Genomic DNA, 23,339 nt, shown 5'->3' on the forward strand with positions numbered 1-23,339 from the left:
ACCAGATGTATTTTGATAATTAATGGGGGGGGCTATAATTTTTTTATTAATCATGAGTAGTTTATTAGGGCTTTCTTTATATATAGTTCTGGTCAATAAAAATTCATCTTTGAAAGATTTATTAAGGTTGACTAAGGAATTAGTACTCAGATTGATGAAAAGTGATTCAGAACTGCTTTACATGGACTAGACTATTTTTAATGATTTCTTTCTAAATGCACTTTCATCAAAAAATAAATATCTTGGGCAGCCTGGGTAGTTTAGCAGTTTAGTGCCGCCTTGGACCCAGAGCCTAATCCTGGAGATCTGGGATCGAGTCCCACATCGGGCTCCCTGCATGGAGCCTGCTTCTCCCTCTGCCTGTGTCTCTGCCTCTCTGTGTCTCTCATGAAAAAATAAATAAAATATTAAATAAATAAATAAATAAATAAAAATATCTTACTCCTAACATAATTACATAATTTTAAAAGAAAATATAGTGGCGATATAATTTAATTATAATAAAGAGAATGCTGGTGTGAGCTATACATAGGATACAAGTTTGTAAGCATTGCTGCTTTCTACATTTTTTATGTTTCTTTTGATCATCAGGGGAAATTCATTTTATTGGGGATGCAATAGGGAGGTTTTTATAGTGCAAAGCCCCTGTATGCAAAATTCAGAAAGAAGATATGATGTTATGGTAATTAAAGGATAATTCAATTATTTCTATGATTTCAATTATTATATTTTTAAGAGATTGGTGGGGGTTTGGGACCAAGGAGGAGAGAGAGAGAAAACCCTAAGCAGGCTCCACACCAGCCTGTGACAGAGCTTGGTCTCCCAGGGCTTGATCTCCTGACCCTGAGATTATGACCTGAGCTGAAATCAAGAATTGGATGCTTAACCAGCTGAACCACCAAGTGCCCCTCAACTATCATTTTTAAAACATGGTTGGTTATAGGGACACCCTGGTGGCTCAGCAGTTAAGTGTTGCCTTTGGCCCAGGGCGTGATCCTGGAGACCGGGGATTGAGTCCCCCATCGGGCTCCCTGCATGGAGCCTGCTTCTCCCTCTGCCTATGTCTCTTCCTCGCTCTCTCTCTGTGTCTTTCATGAATAAATAAATAAAATCTTTAAAAAAATGGTTGGTTATAGTGAAAGGAATAAGAATTACACAGGGCTGTGGTGCCAGCACTTACTGGGCAGTTCAAAGTGGGCAGTATCAAGTTGAATAAGAAAACACAAATATCCAGTTTTCAGAACTAAGGCATTTTGACACATCTTTTGAGATCCCAGAGAACTAATAAAGAGTACTTTCTCTCTTCCATTCACTTTGAGACTTGGCAGTAGTTCCTGAATGTATTTCTTGGAAGAGATTTTCACTTTCTTTTCTTTTCTTTCTTTCTTCTTTCTTTCTTGCTTTTTGAAGACATGTTTAAAATGTTAGGGGCAGCAACAAAACAATATATGAGAATACTGGATTGGTTAATCAACTTCCTCTCTCTTACATGTTGAAAATAAAAATTATGATCACAAAAGGAGTGGATTTCCTCTAGAAGTCATAATTTGTTTAGAATGTCTTCTTTGATCCCCCATGTATAGTTATCTTGTGTTCAGTCCCTGAGTCCAACAGATCAATTCTAGTAGAAGCAGCACTTTCACAGCAATGAGCTCAAAGAGCAAAGTTGCAAGCATAAGAACAATTTTTGTACTACATTTGCAGTTTTCAAGGAAGTTGAGGGTGAACATGTAACTTGCAAAAGTATTTGTTGATATTTAATATCTGTCATCAGGATTATGTCATTAGCCACATGCAAAACCAAAAACAAACAAAAAAACTGCTGAAAAAACATTAGCACTTACTTCAAGCTTTAGTAGTTACATTAATACGATGATGGAAGGTGAGACATCTGAATTTAGCTATCATTCTGTAAAACATGGATACACTTAAAACAAATCGGCTGTTCTAAACTGCTCATATTTTATTGCAAGTTTTTTATGCATTTATAAAAAGTGAAGGGATAGTAGGCAATGAGTTGGCTTCATTAGTAAAAGAAGAATTTTAAACACTTAAAAGATACCAATTTTATACTATCATATGATGTTTCAAATAGAGAAAAATAGTTAATTACAATGATTATTTGATGTCTTAATCCAAGTTATTAAATTTGAATGGTATATTGAGTTAGGGATTTAACATTAAATATTAAATTTTTACTCGCAGTTGTAAGAATACTAATTTCCTGAGAGCACAGCATCATGTCACAAACATTATTCTTGCTGAATTACAAAAGCGTTGGAATAAAATTGTGCTTGGAATTGGTGGTGATGCACACAAAGCTCATAATTTTGTCATACAAATTGTAATACTCTATCAATTTAAATATAAGCTTGTTGTTAAAATTTACAAACATTTCTATGTATACACAGCTATAGCAAATAAACAATAAAAATTAAGTGATGAAGCTGTTATTATTACAAAAATGTCTGTGCCATGGCAGTAAATGTCATTTCTATTTGCTACTTATTATCAATTAAATTTCGGAAGTGGTTTTGCATTGTAATTATTGAAAAGCTTTCAAAATGAAAGATATTAAAATGTATTCCTTTAAAAAATAAGAAAAAAATATGTACCAATTAATCTATGAGAGGTTGATCTGTTTACAAATATAAGCTTGAAATTTTATTATTGGGGTTTGGAATACTTCATGTTGTGGGATAATTTCTTTATGTATCTCCTATATTTATTGGTTATGTTTGCATTCTGTACTGGAAAAGAATGCATTTGAATGGGATTCTAATTTCCAGCATCTATATTTGCCCAAACATTCAAAACAATAATAAACTTTAAAAACTTATTTTATAGGGTTACCTGGGAGCTCAGTTGGTAAGTGTCTGCCTTTGGTTCAGGTCATGATCCCAGGGTCCTGAGATGGAGCCCTGCATCTGGCTCTCTCCTCAGTGAAGAGCCTGCTTCTCTCTCTTTTTCTGCCTGCCGCTCTACCTACTTGTTCTCTCTCTGTTAAATAAATAAATAAAATTCCTTAAAAAATAAAAAAAAAACTTATTTAATAAATTTTAACTCATAAAAATATTTCTTGAAGAGTTTTATTGAGAATGGAGACCAAAAAATGATGGGACAAAGTATTTACACGTTTTATAATGTAAAAATAATTATAATTGAGAATCTTCTCCACTTAGTATTATTTCCTCTGAGCTTATTGGATATTTCAACATCTGTTGGAAGACTTTACTCAATTTAAAATATTATGAGCTGAATAGGCAGTCATATGAAAAGTGCAGCATAGGGAAAATAATCAATTATATTGTAATAAAATCTATTATGACCTGAAGGAGAAAAATCAATTGAAGACAATTATTTTTAATTTTTTAAACATAAAATAAAAGTTTGAAGAAGATTATATGAGTTTTATAAATTACAAAAATAGAGCATATTTTTAAAATAAAATTCCAAATAAATAACAAGTCCATTGTATTAAGGACATTTATATATATTTATATATATATAGTTTATATATAGATGTATAAATATATATATTAGATATAGTATATATATAATATACACACTTCAAGAATAATGATTCTGCAATTCTGCTTATGGTACTTTTAAATTAATGTTCAAATAAACAATAAAAATGACCCATTTTTCAAAATTTAATGTAGGCAGTTATATTTTATTTTTAAAATAAAAATAAGAAAGAACCTTATCTTTGAAAATAGTTTTGAAAATAACTTTTGAAGATCCATGGTAAAATAAAACATATCACCAATAAATAACTATTCAATAAAATGTATGATTTAAATTATTTTAACACACTTTCTCATCAAAAATATCTTGACTTGGATGATACATTATATAATCACAATATTCTTAGTCATCACTTCCTCCAGCAGGGTCTAAATTAAGAGCCAAGGTACCTGATGGAATATTTGAGACAATATTTGCTCACAAAGTGTAATAATCAAACTTTGAGCACTACACAGTTTTAGAGAAGGAAAAACTGAGTAGACTATAACAGATGAAACAAAGTTAATAAACAGAGAGAGAAAAAATTTGGAATTAGACTAAAAAATATTGTCAAAGAGATGAAGGACCATATGTGTAAAGCTAAGAAAGAAGGAATCATAAAGAAAAGCCAACTGTAAATAAAGTCTATGAGAAATAGTGAGGCTGAAATAGAAATTTAGTGGATGGATTGAATACTCTGCATGGGCCCAAAATAAATGTAAGCATTAGAATATTGGATTAAAATCTTTCAGAGACCACTGGGAAGCAACAAAAAATAGAAATATTAAAAGAACATTAAAAAAAAGTATGGGTGATAAGATAAAACAGAAGTGCTGTGATACCTAAATTAAGAGACTCCACACAAAAGCAAAAGTGGCAGGAAAGAGAAGTGCCTGAGTTCTGCTCAGGTCGTGGTCTCAGGATTAAGTCCCACATGTGGCTTCCTGCTCAGTGGGGAGTGTACTTCTCCTTCTGCCTCCGCATCTCCACCCTGCTCCTGGGCTCTCTCCCTCTCTTTCTCAAATAAATATATTTAAAAACTTAAAAAAAAAAAAAAAGAATGGCAGGAAAGAAAATATTTAAGGAAATGGACTCATGGAACTTCGACTCAGAGTTTTTCCTAGTTAAAGAAAAGTGAATTCAGATCAAAAGGTTTCCGAAGCTGCCATGCAAAATAGATTTTAAATTTTCTTCATATAGACACATTATATTAAAACTAAAGATTTAAAAGATAAAATCTTCCTGAAAGAAAAAGCCAATCATCCATGAAGAAATAAGATACAGATTTATATCAATTTTCTCATTAGCAATAGTTGGGTAAGCAGGAGAATATTTTCACAGTGCTGCAGGAAAAGAAACTCTAGTCAAGATATATATATATTTTTTATCCCATGCAACTACTGTTTAAAAGTGAAGACAAAAAAAAGAATTTAAGCATACAGAGTCTCAGGAATTTTAAACTCATATAAAGACTCTCTTGGAAAATAATCTTGGATGAGGTAGTCGAATAAGAAAAATAAGTCCAGAATTCTTCAAGATAAATGGCTATGTAAGATATGCCAGTTGTGTGGTTTCCAACACTCTTCTATCTTTAAATATATCAAATGCAATGTCTTTTCTTGACTAAAACCTGACTGACAGGTCAGAAAACAAAAACAAAATCCAAAAAAAAAAAAAAAAGATCCAGAAGATATAATGATGAAAAAATGAAAAACATTTTCATTATTTTTCATAACATGAAAAATATTAATCTTGCAATGCTATCTCACAATTATTAAGCAAAACTTTATAGAATTTGGGTGAAGAAAGTCATCTATGCCATCAAAATTTTTTTTTTCAGGGCAGCCCTGGTGGTGCAGCAGTTTGGCGCCACCTGCAGCCTGGGGTGTGATCCTGAGGACTTGGGATCGAGTCCCACATCAGGCTCCCTGCATGGAGCCTGCTTCTCCCTCTGCCTGTATCTCTGCCCCCCTCTCTCTGTGTCTATGAATAAATAAATAAAATCTTTTAAAAAATATTTTTTTCATATAATGATAGATTGATAGAGTGAGTAAAAGTTAAGAAAAATATTTAACAGTTAATCACAGAGGATAGCTATAAAGATGGCTTATGGTCTGTACAATAAAAATCTATCAAACATAATTTGTGTAAAGAGAAATTTGTGAAACACATTAGACTTGAGTGAAGAAAACCTATTACACGTCAAAATTTAACAGATACAACAAAAAGTATTTACAAGGAAATTTATAACTATAAATACATGTATTAAAATAAATGCAAGTGACTAACAATTGAGTGATCTTATTGGAATAAAATAGAAGAAATTTTTTAAAAATAAAGATAGACATAAGTGAATAAGTGCATTGAAAATGCATAAATAAATTAAAAATAGAAAAACTATCCTACAGGTTAAAAACCTGACATTGACAAGAAATAGGGTAAGAAGGAAAAATAAATTACTTATAATTATAATATGAACTTAATCTTGTTTCTATTTGCTTCTTTCTCTAATATGTATTAGAAATATGCATGTAGAAATATGCATGTTAGGGGTGCCTGGGTGGCTTAGTTAAGCATCTCCTTTGGCTCAGGTCATGATCTCAGTGTCCCAGCTGGGGTCCTAGTATTGAGTCTGGTGTTGGGCCCCCTGCTCAGCCTGCTTCAGCCTTCCTCTCTCTCTTGCGCAAATAAATAAATAAAAAATTTAAAAAACGATATATGTCAAATATATTTTCATAAGTATGTATACATATATAATTCCCAAAACACAGCAGACATTAAAGCAAAAATAATATATGAAATTGATGAGTTATACAGTTGAAAAAATATAAATATCTAAATTTTAAAAAGAATGTAAAATTTAAAGTTGATATAAGAAAAAAAGAGAATGCCAAAAACCATTAATGTAGTTAAAATAGGAATAAAGGATTATGCAATTAGTAAGCCTAAGTTAATAAATATGAAGGATGATTTTAGTATAATTTTTATGGTCATTCATTTATTTCGTTATTTCTTAGTTGTAGAAAGCAGAAATTGACCTGGTATTTAAATGTACTGATTATATTAAGCTTCCTTCTCCAGATCAATGGAATTTATTACTTTTGGTGAAGAGTGGGCTGATCAAAAATGGTAGCAGGTCAGTTTTTTCCCCATTCGCATGCCATTGTATCACATTTGTTTTTATTCGCTCTGGCCCACTGTGCTGATTCACCCTTACTTACCCTTTGGTCAAGTATGACCATTTCTAAATTTGTCCTAAAATATTTGCACTAAGGTGAATTCATCCCACCTGGTATTTGTGGTCTTTAATTTTCTTCCATGTGATTTTTCTCTGTGCATTTTTCTTCTGAGCTTAACCCTATTTGTACTTGTTACTGTCTCTAACATATATTCGGGTAGAAATGTTAGACTAGCATTATAACTCTTAGGGGTTACCCACAGAAATGTGAGGTCAAATAGTTATTTAAATATAACTCAATTATTCACCAACAAATTTAGGGACAATAAATATTATGTAAGAGATGATCTGTTAAATGACATTTTTTGTCAAATGTTAGGATCCCAAGAGAAATGCATCAAATTATGAAATTATATAACAGTTTTAAACACGACGAATGTGTTCTGCAAGCGGAGTTTCTGTGCTACTTCATTGTTCTGTTAATTGCAGGTTAAAGACTAAAATAAAGTTATTGATATGACATTCCCTTTCCGACACTGAACACTAGGTACACGCGGAATATGGTCCTGTAGTGAACTGCCTCTATTTTTTCCCTTGAGGTTTGTCCCCATAGTATTAACTTAAAATTCTCATCTTTAAATGTATATATTTTTTTGAGAATGGATATAGAAGGAGCATCCCAGAATTTTACTGTTCTACTGCCCATATGTTTTTCTTTCTTTTTTTTTTTTTTTTGAGATCATGATTCTTTTTAAATGGATGAGTTATTTAGAACATCAAGTTGTGAGGATAAACTCCATTTGTAAGAGAAAACAGAAGAGCAGAGGTAGTCTTGAAGCTGAGGAACAGTTTTAATTTGTAGCAGAATTTGATTAACTTTGCGCTGTTCTGTAATCTCCTATTTCTCTTTCCCTGTGTCAGAGACCTCACCTTCCTGGCATCTGGGCTTGTGCAGCTTCTTGAAGCAAGCATCAGTGAGATGCCCTGGGATTTTCACACTGCTGACACCAATTTTGCTGGAAGTGGCATTCACAAATTTCTGGTGTGTTCTCTACAGAACTCAATTGAGGGCCAGAGGTCAGGTTACAAGCAGCAAGTCACTCCTCAGTGGCTTGAGGAAAACCACCCTCTTGACTCTTCGGGTGAGGATGACCAAAATGGTGCCGGGAGTGATGCTGGCTCAGAGTTTGCACACATGCTGACTGAGATTTCTTGCTGTGGCTCAACAGCTTTCCAGGCACATCTTCAGTAGAATAATATACCCAGGCGTTTTGCAAAGTTTAACCACTTGGGTACCACCATTCTTGTAACCAACAACTAGTTCCCTGACAGGAGCAAGAAACTTCTCCTTTGGCTTTTCAACTCTGGATTTGGCTGCTGAATATTTCCCCTTGTACATGGCCTTCCTGGAATACAGAGCCGATCCAGAAAATCTGCCTCCCTCCTCTGACTGGGACAGGGTTTTGGCTGCCATGGGGCTTCATCTTCTGTCTGCATTTTAGCCTTTAGGTTACCCTTCGAGACCCTGCTACCAGCATCAGCTTTCCTGTCTTTAGGTTTCTTCTCATTAAAATCTACTATCTCAGTTTTTTCACCAACTGTCTTGCTTGAGGATGGAAAAGAGCTTGAGGCCCTGTTTTTTTGACTGGTCAGCACTATAAGAGTCTATGCAAGATCTAGACTAATGACAATTGGAGAGAGGAAAAGGCTGTAGGGGGAAGCCCCTGCACCAAAAACCAGCCGCATTTTTGCAGGTGGATCTATATGTACTCTATTGGCATCTTATTAGTAAACCACCCCCAAACCGTGAAATACATGGATTTAATTGTTTTTGAATCTCTACACAGAAGTACTTCATAGTGAAATTGGGCACTCCATGGGCTATTGTAAAATGTGAGGTAAGTACACTTCTCATTAGATAATCAGCACCTGCTGTTTCAGGCAGCTTAGTTGCCTAAAAATAAATTAATTTAATTAAATTCGAATATAGGATACCTTCATCTTTCTGCACATTTACATGCTTAGGATGTCAAGCTTGAATGTGAATTCCAAAGGAAATTCTGTTGTATATTTTTTTTTGCAGAGAAGCAAAAGCTGCTTTTCCCATTCCTACTGTAAGCTGCTTTGAACATCATTTCCAATGAATGTGCCAATTTGGTGAATGGTGTGAGCCAAGGTTTGCTGATTTCAAAGCCAGCTCACATCACTGCAAATATTTCATTTCTGTTTTTTGCATGCAGGATCAAAATGATGAAAGCTGACTTGTTCTCTTATGATCTAGAAAAGACTTAGTTTTGGGTCAAGAATCACTGACAACTTTACCAAATGTTTTCTTTCATGTTTTGTTTTCCCTTACTCACTCACTCACTCACTCACTCTCTCACTCACTCACTTACTCACTTGGAAAGCTTGAATTCATTATTACCAATCACTACATGTACCTAGCTCTACTCGGCTGGTAGTTTTAAGGATCAGAAATGTGGTATTGGAGTAAGGGACTGGCAAGGGCTATTCGGGGGTTGGCGATCAGGACAGGTCTCCAGCTTCAGGAAAGAGTTGGAACCAGAACACGAGGGCAAAAGCATAGTCATGAGAATTGAACAGTTATTATGCAGAGACAAAGATATTTAAGAAAAAGCAGAGCCCAAGTATATGAGCAACTCAGACCAATTAAAAATTTTTCCCCAATGACATGTCAGCCTACTGATAGCTGAATGTCTGTAAATACCTGTGCCAGTCCTGGACTTTACTTAATCCCTGTCCAACTACCTGCCCTGATAATATTTCTGGAATCCTGAATTACCTAGAGTTTCCAATTAAAAATGTGGATGTCACATCTATATTTCCCTTTATTAAAAGAAGTTGGAGTCCTATTAGTTTAAACAAAGGAACACAGAGGCTTTAGAGAGCTCTGGTTCCAGATGACGACATGGAAAGATCCTGAACTCCCCTCCTCCGCTGACACACCAAATCCACACCTAGTTGTGCAACCACTCCTCCTGAAGAAGAAAAAAACTCAGGTTTTAGAAATGTAACTATCATATAATAGGGATAAAATAATAGTACGAATTTAAGCTACCCTTATCTTCCCTGCCAAAAACAAAAACAAAAACAACAACAAAAAAACTCTGATGATGGAAAAAATATACTCCTATTGTTGTAAAACTTTTGCTCTGCATTTTGCCTTTTGCATGTAGACCTAACGTTCAGTTTTTTATTTTTTTTAACATTTTATTTATTTATTCATGAGAGACACAGAGAGAGAGAGAGAGAGAGAGGCAGAGACGCAGGCAGAGGGAGAAGCAGGCTCCATGCAGAAGCCTGACATGGGACTCGATCCCAGGTCTCCAGGATCACGCCCCGGGCCAAAGGCAGGCGCTAAACTGCTGAGCCACCCGGGCTGCCCACATTCAGTTTTTTAACATGCAAATTGTTCCCTTACCACAGCTACATTCTCAACCTTCCTGTCCTTCCTTATACCATCTTCATTGGAGACATTGGGAAAGCATAATTCTTTCCCACCAAGTAAGCGATGCTTCTATCTCTAACCCCATCCTCTCTTTCAAGCTCCAATACTTTATCTCTAAACCAGCCTCTGCCACCCCCCCACCTCAAGCTGCCTCACAATGGCAGCTTATCATTTCTCTGTTTCTGACAAGTTTATTACATAAATAAATGCACATTAGGGGCAGCCCTGGTGGCTCAGCAGTTTAGCACCACCTTCAGCCTACGGCCTGATCCTGGAGTCCCGGGATCGAGTCTCACCTCCGGCTCCCTGCACGGGGCCTGCTTCTCTCTCTGCCTGTGTCTCTGCCTCTCTCTTGCTCTCTCTCTGTATCTTTCATAAATAAATAAATAAAATCTTTAAAAAACAAAAATAATAAAAGCACATTAATACACTTTTCATATTTAGGTGATTTTTTATCACAATGTCAAAATGGGCCTTCCTATGAAAGTTTAATCTTTCTTTGGCCACCTACACAACATAAAGATAGATGGGTCAGGTGATCGATTGTACAGGATGGATTCAGCTGTCTCTATCATGGTCCATTGGTTTGACAGATTTCTTTCTTTAAACTGTAGTTGTTATTTAACATAATAATACAATTGCTTTGGAAACATATGAAAGGGTTAAATATGCAAAAACGAAGGAAGGAAGGAAGGAAGGAAGGAAGGAAGGAAAGAAAGAAAGAAAGAAAGAAAGAAAGAAAGAAAGAAAGAAAGAAAGAAGAAAAAGAAAGAAGAAAGAAAAAGAAAGAAAGAAAGAAAAAGAAAGAAAGAAAGAAAAAAGAAAGAAAGAAAAAAGAAAGAAAGAAAGAAAGAAAGAAGAAAAGAAAGAAAGAAAGAAAGAAAGAAGAAAGAAAAAGAAAGAAAGAAAGAAAGAAAGAAAGAAAGAAAAAAGAAAGAAAGAAAGAAAGAAAGAAAGAAGAAAAGAAAGAAAAAAGAAAGAAAGAAAGAAAGAAAGAAAGAAAGAAAGAAAGAAAGAAAGAAAGAATTGCCTGAACTTTTTGTGCTATCCATCCACTTTCAAACTGTCAACAGAAAAAAACAGAAAAGTAAAGTTGAGAAGAAAGAAGATAAGATCCCCTTCTCCTATCGTTGCTTAGAATTTTTAGAATTAGAAGATAAAGAGAAGGTACTTTAAAAATGATTTTAGACCCAGGGATTTGGGCTCTAGTCTCCCAACCTCTCTCCTATCTCAGTATTTCTCATTCTTGGCACTATTGACATTTTGGTCTGAATAATTTCTCGTGCATTGTAAGATGTTTCACCACATTCTTGTCCTCTACCTATTGGATACCAGACAATACTCTTGAACTGTGACAACCAAAAATGTTTTCAGGCTTTGCCAAATATCTTCTGAGGAGCAAAACCATCCTCCTTGGGAAATCACTGCTTCAGCTCAACGCAAGTGATGGAGAAGGCTGTGGCTTCAGCCCATTGTTCAAATGAATCCCCTAGGCATTTTTACATTTGTGGGTTTGGCCCCATCTCTCAGCTGACCCTTAGCTGATGAATTCCTTTAATGTTTAATGTCCCTTTTGCCCCTTCACTCCTCAAATCTGTAGGTGTCATGGCAAGGCTATATCCCCCAATTGTATTTGCCCTTCGAGGTCCCGTGGGACCCTGCAGAATGCTTCCCCTGTATACTTGGAGAAGGTGTTTCTGCTCCTTCTCATGTCTGCAGCTTACCCATACGCACAGATACACACATTCCCTCCCCCCTCTCTTTCTTTTCTCTTTCCAATTCTCCTTCCTTCTGTTCATTTAGCACAGGAGAATTTCAGCAATCCTTGTTCCAAGCACATGTATAAACAAAGAATGAAAACTGTTTCCTCTTCTTGAAGCCTTTACCAAACTTTCAAAATAAAATTCATAGAGCCCCCTTCCATGTCCCCAAAGTGGGAAGGCTTTCCATGAACAGCAATCTCTGCAACATGTCAACCATAGTATTATTTTCCAATGTTCATTCTATAGTAATTGGTAGGGATGAATGAGCAGGGTTAACGTGTGTCCTTTCTCTAACCGGCACCTCTCAACAATTCCAATTTCCGGTGGGTCTCTGAATTTAGAATGTTAAGTACTTAAAACAAGGTCCCGTCAGCTTACACCATAAGTCCAGAATACAAGAAACCACCCACATTTTGTTACACTGGATCAAAGATGATTCATGGGAGAGAAAGCAGTGGTTGCAAAGGCCCTTAAGGGCCATTGTCTTCTGGCATCTTAACAAACTCTGACTTCATCTTTGACATTTAACTGCTGAAAGTTTTCAAGCCCTGTGTCATCTGCCCCACAACTGGCTAAGCTGATAAGAAAGGCTGGGTGCTCCCTCCTTTGGCACGAGTAGGAAGTTCCAACCATGCAAATCCCAGGCCCATTCATGGGAACATTCACTCAAGCAGATCCCCTAATTTCAAGAAAAGCCTAACTGGTCTCTTTTATCTGTTATCTCCAGGCTCTGCTTTTGGATCTGCTCGTGAGATAACAGTTTTTTTTTTTAAGAAGGCTTCATTATATGAGTAATAAACCTTTCTGTATCCTCTCTCTCTGTTTTGTGGGGGTTTTTTTGTTTGTTTGTAAAAAATCACTTTTTGTTTAGGTAGCCATGACATGTAACGTCATGTTGCTTTCAGGTGCACACATAATGATTCAATATTTGTATATATCATGAAATGATCATGATGCAGACTCCTGACCGCACTCCTGCCAAGGAAGAGAACCTGCCCCTGAAGCAAGCCCGGGAATCATCCTTATGATGATCCTTTGAGAACGTACCTTGCAGAAACGTAGTAGGCCTGGAGGGAGCTGACTAGTTCCGGTGAAGACGGCCGCCTTGGAGCACTCCCATCCCCAGCTGAGGAAGCTCGACGGGGCGTCAGTTGTCCAACGTGTCGTGGAGGCCAAGCATCTGGGCAGGCAGCCCCAACTGGTCGAGGGTCTGACTAGGGGCCCAGTCACCCCACAGTGCAGCGCATCCCTGGACAATGGAGGGAGCCGGTCCTGTCACGGCAGGGAGGTGCCCCTGGAGATCTGGCTGGAAGCCCTGGAGGAGGCTCCCCACATCCAGGACCCGCCCCGTCATCCTGTGCCATGGAGCCGGCCGGCAGGTGCATGTGCTCTGCCTGCCCAGGCCTCCCCACGCAAGCAGCGCGGCCTCCCTGAGGAGAACGCACACGCCGCGAGGACCCGCCAGATCTGGCGTCTTCGGCCCACGGCCCAGACCCGGGCGCTCTCCCCCGGACCGCCAGGAGCGTCTCGTGTGTCGACGAGACCCAGGACAGGCGGCGGCTCACGTCTAGGACACCGCCGAGGAGGGGCGCTGCGTGCGGCCAGCGTGCGTGACGTGCGTGCGTGACGTGCGCCTGACGTCCGGTACGCCGTGCGCAATGAGGTCACGCGGATGCCCTCCGCGGAGCGCTGAGGGTGCGGCCGGGGTGTCGCCCCTGTGTCCTCTGCGGAGGGCTGAGAACCCAGCCGAGTGGTGGGGGCGTCTGTGGGCCCCAGCTGGAGCGGGGCCGCGTCGCGGAGGAGGCCCAGGAGCGCGTCCCCGTGTGTGTGACGGAAGCCGACCCGCTCTTCAGCGAGGCCCAGGCCTCCGTCCAGGCGGCGAGGCCTCTGCCGCGAGCACGTGGGAGCCCTGCAGGCCCTGCCCGGAGACCCCGTGGACAGGCCTCGCCGCAGCCGGGGACAAAGGCTGCAGGACGGCGTCCAGCTCTGGGGAACGTCCTGGACCAGCTGCAGGCGGCCTCGGGAAGGGGAAGTCGGCCCGGGCGGAGCTGCGGTGGCCCCGGGGCCTGGCGCACGGCGGCCGCGGACCCTCCACGCCCTCAGCCACGTGGCGCTGCCCCTGTCGGGTGTGGGCCGGGTCCGTGCCAGCCGCTGTGCAGCGCTCAAGCTCGACGTCCTGCCCTGGATCCTGATTCCAGGACGTCAGAGGCCACAAACGCCTTCACAGCAGGTACTGATTGGGCCCGTGGGGGAGGGGACGGCGCACCACACCCTGCTGCTTCTTTTTCTTTTTTTCTTTTTCGTTTCTTCAGAGGGAAACTCAAACACCCTTTCTTTTCTTTCCTTTTCTTTTCTTATCTTTTCTTTTCTTTTTTTTCTTTTTTCTACCTTTTTTTTTTTTTAATGCACCAAGATGTTCAATTGTGTGAATAGTTCAAATGGATTTTCTCATATGGGAAGAGGATGAAGCAGGTGCACATGTTCTTTGAACAGAGGTTAGAAGGTAGGAACTCCTGTGTGGGGTCCCATAAGCACCCCCAGCTACAGTAGTACCATGGGAATAATAAGTTGGATGTGGTGAAGACTGTGAGGAAAATAAAAAAATAAAAAACCACTTGAATTGAATGTGGCATAATCGGGCTTAATATCCTACCCAAAGTTGAGGTGGCACCAGTGTGGGGGTACATCCCACTCCCACGGGGTGAGTGAAACTGGCTCTGCACGGAGGCTGGCGAGGGACCACTACCACAGGCTCTGGCGGCGGCCGGTTCCTTCTTCTAATGCCTTTTTTGGTAACTTGGTTCTGCTGCCTACTGGCAGGCTTTCACGTGAGCTGCTGAAGGACGGTTTGTGCTTTGAACTGTGTCGCAGGGATCCCTGGGTGGCGCAGCCGTTTGGCGCCTGCCTTTGGCCCAGGGCGCAATCCTGGAGACCCGGGATGGAATCCCACATCAGGCTCCCGGTGCATGGAGCCTGCTTCTCCCTCCGCCTGTGTCTCTGCCTCTCTCTCTCTCTCTGTGACTATCATAAATAAATAAAAAATTTTTAAAAAATTAAAAAAAAAATAAATAAAGGTGATAATACTTTTGATTTGCATGATATCTTTTTTAACATGTCAAATGATTTAAAGGCTATTAAATCATTTATTTGTTCATATATGGAATCAGTTGCAGTCAAAAACATGAGATGAGTTACCATGGGAAAAAGAAAAAAATTAGGCTCTACTTCAGAGTATCAGCTGTTAGGGTTTGGGTGAGAGATGAGGATGCTGACTAAAAAGTTAATAAAGTGAAAAGCAGCTTTTCACATAGGGGATATGAAAATCCTTGAATCCTTTCATTTCAATTGAAATTGTCAATTGAATTTGTACAATTGTCTCCTGTTTGCAATGTATTAAAAATAATTTTAACCTGAGGAGAATATTTATAAGCTATAGAAAGGAACCATTTACATCATTTTGTTGTTGTTTTGCTTTGCTTTTGCTTTTTCTTTTACTTTAATTCTAGTTCCTCCTTTCTATCATGACTAATCTCTTATCACTTAGCTTCACTCACCTGTATTATAGACAAAGAAAATGGATGACAGCAGTTGGGTATCATTGCGGATGAGTATACTACAGGTGAATTTCATGAAATATATATATTATAGACCAGTTTTGGTACTTTCAGTAATAGAACCCATATTGCACCGTATTTGTAGCAACTGAGGCTTATATTTAAATCATCAGTCTCTATTTTTTTCTAAATTGCTTCTGTTTATTGATTAGGCAAATGTACCTTTTATTATTCATTGATTAATCCCAGAAATAAGAAGAAATACTTTTTTCATAATATTATATATCTTGGAATTCATTGATACACATTAAAGTTTAATTTGCTCTGGGATGGTTCTTCTATGGCTTGAGAAAATTGAGTTATTATCTAAAACATTTAAAAATTATTTTTAAAAAGATTTTATTTCTTTCAGAAAGAGAGAGATTGAGAATGAGAGAGAGAGAGGCAAAGAAACTCAAGTAGATTTGTGCTGAGCATGGAGCCCAATCATTGGTATTATGACCTGAACAGAAACCAAGAGTTGGACACTTAACTAGTCATCCAAGTAACCTAAAATTACTGACTTTTATATGGTCCCAATGAGATGAAAGTCAGATACAAACTTAGGAATTTTTCTAATTTTCCTTAGGTATTTATTCATAAGTCGAAGGTTTTCCTAGACATTTATCCATGTACCTTTTGTGTGTGTAAGAAAACTAGGAAGGAAGACTATTTTCTCCCTTTATGAGAATTTGGACTCTATAAGGCATCTGGTAAATATAAAAATGATACTTTCAAAAGCTTTAAGAATATGACGATTCCCAATTGCCAAGAATTTTACTTCATTAGAGCACATAGCACCAGATAAAGTAAGGAGAGCCTTTATCCTGCTTAAAGCCTGGGACATTTATATTTATATATATATATATATATATATATATATATATATATATACACACACACACACACACATACATACATATACATATATATATTACTTATAATACATATGTATAAAATATTATATGTACAATATAAAATATAAATATAAAAATAAAATAAACAAAATATAAAATATTATATGTATAATATTATATGTATAAAATACATATAATACATATGTATATGTATTTTATTGGAGTTCAATATGACAACATATAGCATAACACCCAGTGCTCATCCCATCAAGTGCCCCCCTCCGTGCCCATCACCCAGTCATCCCATCCCCCCGCCCACCTCCCCGTCCACTACCCCTTGTTTGATTCAAAGACTTAGGAGTCTCTCATGTTCTGTCACCTTCACTGATATTTCTCACTCGTTTTCTTTCCTTTCCCTTTTCACTATTTTTTATATTCCCCAAATGAATGAGACCATATAATGTTTGTCCTTCTCTGATTGACTGACTTAACTCAGCATAATACCCTCCAATTCCATCCATGTTGAAGCAAATGGTGGGTATTTGTCATTTCTAATGGCTGAGTCATATTCCATTGTATGCATATACCACATCTTCTTTTATCATTAATCTTTCAATGGACAACGAAGCTCCTTCCACAGTTTGACTATTGTGCACATTGCCACTATAAACGTTGGGGTGCAGGTGTCTCGGCTTTTCACTGCATCTGTATCTTTGGGGTAACTCCCCAGAAGGGAAATTGCTGGGATCTAGGGTAGCTCTATTTTTAACTCTTTGAGGAACCTCCACACTGTTTTCCAAAGTGGCTGTGCCAGCTCACACTTTCAGAACAGTGCAAGAGGGTTCCCCTTTCTCCACATCGTCTCCAACATTTCTTGTATCCTGTATTGTTAATTTTCACCATTCTCACTGGTATGAGGTGGTATCTCATTGTGGTTTTGATTTGTATTTCCCTGATGGCAAGTGATGCAGAGCATTTTCCCATGTGCTTGTTGGCCATGTGTAGGTCTTCTTTGGTGAAATGTCTGTTCATGTCTTTTGCCCATTTCATGATTGGATTCTTTGTTTCTTTGGTGTTGAATTTAATAACTTCTTTATAGATCTTGGATAGTAGCCCTTTATCTGATAGGTCACTTGCAAATATCTTCTCCCATTCTGTAGGTTGTCTATTATTTTGTTGAATATTTCTTTTGCTGTGCAGAAGCTTTTTATCTTGATTAAAATTGTTCATTTTTGCTTTTGTTTCCCTTGCCTTCATAGATTTATCTTGCACGAACTTGCTGCGGCCAAGTTAAAAAAGGTATTGCCTGTGTTATCCTCTAGGATTTTGAGGAATTCTCGCCTCACATTTAGATCTTTCATCCATTTTAAGTTTATCTTTGTGTATGGTGTAAAAGCATTGTCTAGTTTCATTCTTTTGCACGTGGCTGTCCAATTTTCCCAGCACCATTTATTGAAGAGTCTGTCCTTTTTCCTGTGGATATTCTTTCTGGTTTTGTCGAATATTGACCATAGAGTTGAGGGCCCATTTCTAGGTTCTCTCTTCTGTTCCATTGACCTATGTGTCTGTTTTTGTGCCAATACTACACTATCTTGAGGATCACAGCTTTGTAGTACAGCTTGAAACCCGGCATTGGGATGCCCCCAGCTCTGGTTTTCTTTTTCAATATTCCCCCGGCTGTCTTTTCTGATTCCATACAAATCTTAAGATGATTTTTTCCAACTCTCTGAAGAAAGTCCGTGGTATTTTGATAGGGATTGCATTGAATGTGTAAATTTCCCTGGGTAGCATTGACATTTTCACAGTATTAATTCTGCCAATCCATGAGCATGGAATATTTTGCCATCTCTTTGTGTCTTCCTCAAATTCTTTCAGAAGTGTTCTGTAGTTTTTAGGGCATAGATCCCTTACCACTTTGGTTAGGTTTATTCCTAGGTATCTTATGCTATTGAGTGCAAGTGTAAATGGGATTGACTCCTTAATTTCTCTTTCTTCAGTCTCATTGATAGTGTAGAGAAATGCCACTGATTGCTATGCATTGATGTTTGTCTCCTGCCACATTACTGAATTGCTGTATGAGTTCTAGCAATCTTGGGGTGGATCTTCTGGGTTTTCTGTGTACAGTAAGTATCATGTCGTCTGCAAAGAGGGAGAGTTTGACTTCTTTACCAATTTGAATGCCTTTGATTTCTTTTTGTTGTCTGATTGCTGAGGCTAGGACTTCTAGTACTATGTGTTGAATAGCCGTGGTGACAGTGGACATCCCTGTTGTGTTCCTGATCTTGTGGAAAGGCTCCCAGTGTTTTTCCATTGAATGATATTTGCTGTGGGCTTTTCATAGATGGCGTTTAAGATGCTGAGGAATGTGCCCTCTATCCCTACACTCTGCAGAGTTTTGATCAGGAATAGATGCTGTATTTTGTCAAATGCTTTCTCTGCATCTATTGAGGATCATATGGTTCTTGTTTTTTCTCTTGTTGATATGATCAATCACATTGATAGCTTTATGAGTGTTGAACCAGCAGATAAATCCCACTTGGTCATGATGAACAATCCTTTTAATGTACTGTTGGATTATATTGGCTAGTATCTTGTTGAGAAATTTTGCATCTGAGTTCATCAGATATTGTTCTATAATTGTGCTTTTTGGTGGAGTCTTTGTCTGGTTTTGAAATTAAGGTGATGATGGTCTCATAGAATGAGTTTGGAAGTATTCCACCCCTTTCTATCATTCAGAACAGCTTTAGTAGAATAGGTATTGTTCCTTCTTTAAATGTTTGATAGAATTCCCCTGGGAAGCCATCTGGCCCTGGACTTTTCTGTCTTGGGAGGTTTTCGATGACTGCTTCAATTTCCTCCCTGGTTATTGTCTTATGCAGGTTTTCTATTTCTTCCCATTCTAGTTTTGGTAATTTGTGGTTTTCCAGAAACGCTTCCATTTCTTCTAGATTGCCTAAAATATTGGCATATGGCTGCTCATAATATGTTTTAAAAATCGTTTGTATTTCCGGTATGGTTGTAATCTCTCCTTTTTCATTCATGATTTTATTAATTAGAGCCTTTTTTCTTTTGTTTTTAATAAGGCTAGCTAAGGGTTTATCTATCTTATTAATTCTTTCAAAGAACCAACTCCTGGTTTTGTTGATCTGTTCTACAATTCTTCAGGTCTCTGTTTCATTGAGTTCTGCTCGAATCTTTATTAACTCTCTTCTTCTGCTTGGTGTAGATTTTATTTGCTGTTTTTTCTCCAGTTCCTATAGGTGTAAAGTTAGCTTGTGTATTTGAATTCTTCCCAATTTTTTGAGGGATGCTTGTATTGCAATGTATTTCCCTCTCAGGACTGCTTTTGCTGTATCTCAAAGGTTTTGAATAGTTGTATCTTCATTCTCATTAGTTTCCATGAATCTTTTTTATTCTTTAATTTCCTGGTTGACCCATTCATCTATTAGCAGGATGCTCTTTAACCTCCACATGTTTGAATTTCTTCCAAATTTCTCCTTGTGATTGAGTTCAAGTTTCAAAGCATTATGATCTGAAAATATGCAGGGGGCAATCCCAGTCTTTTGGTATCCCTTGAGACCTGATTTGTGACCCAGTAGATGGTCTATTCTGGAGATACTTCCATGTGCACTTAGAAGAATGTGTATTCAGTTGCGTTTGGATGTAAAGTTTTGTAAATATCTGTGAAATCCATCTAGTCCAGTGTATCATTTAAAGTTCTTGTTTCTTTGAAGATGTTGAGCTTAGAAAATTTGTCATTTGCAGAAAGTGCCATGTTGAAGTCTCCCAGTATTAGTGTATTATTATCTAACTATGTCTTGACTTTGGTTATTAGTTGATTGGTATACTTGGCAGCTCCCACATTACGGGCATAAATATTCATGATTGTTAGGTCCTCTTGTTCAATAGATCCTTTAAGTATAATATAGTGTCCCTCTTCATCTCTTACTACAGTCTTTGGGATAAACTCTAATTTATCTGATATGAGGATTGCTACCCTGCTTTCTTTTGAGGACCATTTGAATGGTAAATGGTTCCCCAACCTTTCATTTTCAGGCTGTACGTGTCCTTAGGTCTAAAATGAGTCTCCAGTAGACAGCAAATAGATGGGTCTTGCTTTTCTATCCAGTCTGAAACCCTGAGTCTTTTGATGGGATCATTAAGCCCATTCATGTTCAGAGTTACTATTGAAAGATATGAATTTAGTATCATCATAATACCTATTTTATTCAGGCCCTGTTTTGTGGGTTATATCTTTCGGTATCCTCTTTCTTTTACAGAGTCCCTCTTAATATTTCTTGCAGAGCTGGTCTGGTGGTCACATATTCTTTCAGTTCCTGCCTGTCTTGTAAGCTCTTTATCTCTCCTTCTATTCTGAATGAGAGCCTTGCTGGATAAAGTATTCTTGGTTGCATGTTCTTCTCACTTAGGACCCTGAATATATCCTGTCAGCCCTTTCTGGCCTGCCAGGTCTCTGTGGAGGGGTCTGCTGTTAATTTAATATTTCTCCCCATATAATTAGTCTCTTGCTGCTTTAAGGATTTTCTCTTTATCTTTGGAATTTGCAAGTTTCACTATTAAATGTTGAGGTGTTGAATGTTTTTTATTGATTTTGGGGGGGAACCTCTCTATGTCCTGGATCTGAATGCCTGTTTCCTTCCCCAACTTAGGGAAGTTCTCAACTATAATTTCTTCAAATACACTTTCTGTTCCTCTGTCCCTTTTGGCGCCCTCTGGAACCCCAATTATATGTAGATTTTTCCTTCTAAGGCTGTCATTTATTTCCCTTAACCTTTCCCCATGGTCTTTTAATTGTTTTTCTCTTTTTTTCCTCAGCTTCCTTCCTTGCCATCAACTTGTCTTCTATGTCACTCACTCTTCCTTCTACCTCATTAACCTTCATCGTTAGGACCTCCGGTTTGGATTGCATCTCATTTAATTGATTTTTAATTTTGGCCTGATTAGATCTAAATTCTGCAGTCATGTAGTCTCTTGATTCCTTTATGCTTTTTTCCAGAGCCACCAGTAGCTTTATAATTGTGCTTCTGAATTGGCTTTCTGACATCAAATTGTAATCAAATTGTGGCAGAGAGTACTGTTTCTGATTCTTTTGTGGTGAGTTCTTCTTTCTAGTCATTTTGCTCAGTGCAGAGTGGCTAAAAATGAATTGTACCGGAAAAAAAGGAAGAAAAAAAAGAAAAAACAAAAACAAAAGACAAGGAGGGGTATCCTCTGGTTCTATATACCATAAGTCCCTCAACTTCCCTGGGGCTTTCCAGTGCTGCTAGGCCAAAAACTTGCTCTTCCCCTGTCCTTCCAGCTGGTCTTGTGGGGGAGGGGCTGCTGTGCTGACTCTCAGGTGTGTGCATGGCTCAGTGGGAGCTGTTTACCCCCTGAGGCCCCAGTTCCCTGGTGGCCCCACTCTGTCCCAGGCACAGGGTGACACCAGGAGGAACAACCACACTGGTGCGGCCACCCTTCTAGCTCTGGAGTCAGCTCTCCCAGTAACTCCCACGGCTACTGGTCTGCACTCGCCTGGATGCTCCCAGGAGCAGGGGGTGCTGATCTGCACAGCCTGGGGGTGCCTGGCAGCAGGAGGGTCCTTGCTATCCTCTGCCCTCCCTGCCTCTGCCTGTCCCAGAAGGAGCACAGGATCCTGGGCTGTGTCTGCTTTGTCCCCTGGGACCCCGGGCCTGTTCTGCTGGAATTGCACTCCTGGGGCCCGGGCTCCCGAAGGTAGCAGGGTGCAGCCTCCTGCAGCCAGAGACGCTGCCTGAGCTTCTCCCGAGGTCCCGCCGGGTGCGTGCTCCAGCCCTTCACAGAGCTCAACCCGTGGTCTTTGGTGCACTCTCTCCCAGGTGCCCTCCTCTCCTAGTGACCCCGGGGAGTTGGAGGTGCCATTGCCCCTCCTGTGGTTCTGCCCGGTTTCCCTGTTGAGCGCCTTCCCCTCTGGAAAGAATTCGGTTCAGATTTTTAAACTTCCTGCTTCTCCAGGCTGGGCTTTCCTGTCCTGGAGGCTTTTGCTGCCTGGCCTTAGCCCGGCTCCTTGTGGGGCCCCTCCGCCACTGGAATCTTTTTTATTTTTTCTTCCCTCGGCTTCCTACCTTGTTAGAAGTGCAAACTCTTCTCTCTGTAGCATTCCAGCTATTCTCTCTTTAAATCTTAGGTAGAATTCATAGGGTTTCAGGATGATTTGAAAGTTATCTAGGTAAGTCGGGTGAGCGCAGGTGACTTGGGGACCCTACTCCCATTTTTCCCCACCCCCCCCTTATCCATGTACTTAAACTTATTCAACAGGTGTTCCCCAAATCTGAAAACTCAAAAATGAAGTAGGAAAACAAAACAAAACGTCTCAATGAGAATTTCTTAAACTTCAGTAATTGGTAGAGAAATTCCTATGTCATTACTTTGGGATGGTGAAACTTAAAGTCTTGGGTAATTCAGCTTATATGCATCTTATTAAGAAGCATTTACCTGTAATTTATTTTTAAATTATTTTTACATAGAAAATCTGAACACTAGGGAGGAATATATATCGCTGCCTATAAATACATGTGCACATATATATCTACATTTTAGTGGACTATATTTTTAAAACATATATTTGGATTATTTTTGGAAAACTTTCTTAACAGTTTTTATAGGCTTAAAGAACAGACTCAACTTAGGTTTTTAACTAGAAATCTCTAGTTGTATAAAAACCTGTATATGCGGTTTGGCATAGTTTTCAGCTGCAAGTTTTGAGCAGTTTGTTGCTGGGTCAGAAAGAAATCTTTCTTGCTTGGTTTGCAGACTGTGTGTTCACCCCTCTGAGACCAAGGCCAGGAGGTTGTGACCCCTCAGAGATGGAGCACAGGTTAGAGGTCACCACTCAGAGGCGGAGCCTGGCCTGGAGTTTACACCAGCAAAGTACCATCACTGAAGAACTACTGAAAGTGACTGTCTCCCTAGAAATGTTTAAAATGAAAG

General features: G+C 38.8%; 1 pseudogene; it reads right to left on the reverse strand.

Annotated features, from left to right (window-relative positions):
• Positions 1 to 7,456: 7,456 nt before the first annotated feature.
• Positions 7,457 to 10,732, reverse strand: LOC140596603 (large ribosomal subunit protein eL6 pseudogene; annotated as a pseudogene).
• Positions 10,733 to 23,339: the final 12,607 nt, after the last annotated feature.

Source organism: Vulpes vulpes, unplaced genomic scaffold (assembly GCF_048418805.1).
Source record: "Vulpes vulpes isolate BD-2025 unplaced genomic scaffold, VulVul3 Bu000000675, whole genome shotgun sequence".
NCBI lineage: Eukaryota > Metazoa > Chordata > Mammalia > Carnivora > Canidae > Vulpes > Vulpes vulpes.